At 42.5% G+C, this 1,289-nt stretch overlaps 1 pseudogene; it reads right to left on the bottom strand.

Annotated features, from left to right (window-relative positions):
• Window positions 1–642: 642 nt before the first annotated feature.
• LOC134897733 (5S ribosomal RNA) lies at window positions 643–761 on the bottom strand (annotated as a pseudogene).
• Between the last annotated feature and the right edge of the window lie 528 nt (window positions 762–1,289).

Raw genomic sequence — 1,289 nt, 5'->3', positions numbered from 1 at the left:
CGGCCGCGATATGTCACTTCCGCCCCACTTCCGCTACCGTCCGCGCATGCGCCTGCGGAGGCGCGATGTCATTGTTTGATCCTCACAGCTGCCTTGTCAACCAGGGAATAGAGAGTCTTATAATGTGTCCTCTCCCGGCAGCCATGTTTGGTGGGATTTTGTCTATTGCTTTTCAGGTGTTCGTGGCCATTTTCTAGTAGTTTGTCTGGCCCAGCATTAGTCCGGTAACCATGGTGATCGTTCCACATGAAAAATAGAGATATATAGTATCAGGGATCAGTTCAAAATCATATAATGACATATTCCTAGTGGTGGTAGCATAATATCTCATATTGTTAGGACAAGTGCAAGTGCTTATTTAAAAAAAACAATATATATATATATTTTATAACTAGCAGTATTGAAATTTATTTCATAAAGTGCTTGTGCATTGAGTGTGCTATTTTTTCAGGGATGGCTCTAAATATGTTAAAAGTGCGCAGAAATATTTAAGATGTTAAAGTGGCAGTGTTATTATAGTGCATAGTGTATTTAATGATAAATACCTCAGTGCAGTATATAGCAGTATTTAAATGGTTCGTGATATTATATACTAAATACAGATAGAGTGTTTACCTTTCTCAGGCCTCTATGAATTACTGTATCGTACAGTACCTGATCTTCCCATATGGTCTCCCCTATTGGTACTGATCAGGCCCAGCGCTGCTTGGCTTCCAAGATCAGGCGTGTTTGGGCATTTCCAGCGTGGTATGACTGTAGCTACGTTGTGCCTTACGGATTCACACTCTTCACTTAGTGACATAGATTAATTTTATACACAACTTAGGTGATTTAAAGTGACTAGTGAAGTGAGATGGTGGGGGGGGGGTGGGGGGGAAGGAAAGGGAGGGTGGGTTGTTAGGAGATGGAAGTGGGATGGAAGGGTGGGACGGAGGGAACGGGGACAAAATATGTGGGAGGGCATAGATGGGGGTAGGGGTGCAGATATTCCAATCTGGAAGGTAATACAAGGACAGCGGATGGAAAAACATGATAGTACCGTGTTTTACAAGAAGGGGGCGATCTCATAATTGTAATTAAATCCTTTTGGCTGTGATGTCTGTAGTTGGAATATCCAGAACATCTCTCTGCGTGACAATTTATTAGCGAGATCTCCTCCTCTCTCTCCCAGTTTCACCAGTTCTATGGCTTTAAATGTAAGGGCTTCTTGATTGGAGTTGTGTGTTGAGGTAAAATGTTGGGAGACAGCGTGACTTTCCACTTTATTCTTGATATTCCTCACGTGTTCC

This window comes from Pseudophryne corroboree, chromosome 3 (genome assembly GCF_028390025.1).
Source record: "Pseudophryne corroboree isolate aPseCor3 chromosome 3, aPseCor3.hap2, whole genome shotgun sequence".
NCBI classification, from domain to species: domain Eukaryota; kingdom Metazoa; phylum Chordata; class Amphibia; order Anura; family Myobatrachidae; genus Pseudophryne; species Pseudophryne corroboree.
The sequence above is the reverse complement of the archived record's forward strand: the minus strand, read 5'-3'. Positions and strand labels throughout refer to the sequence as shown.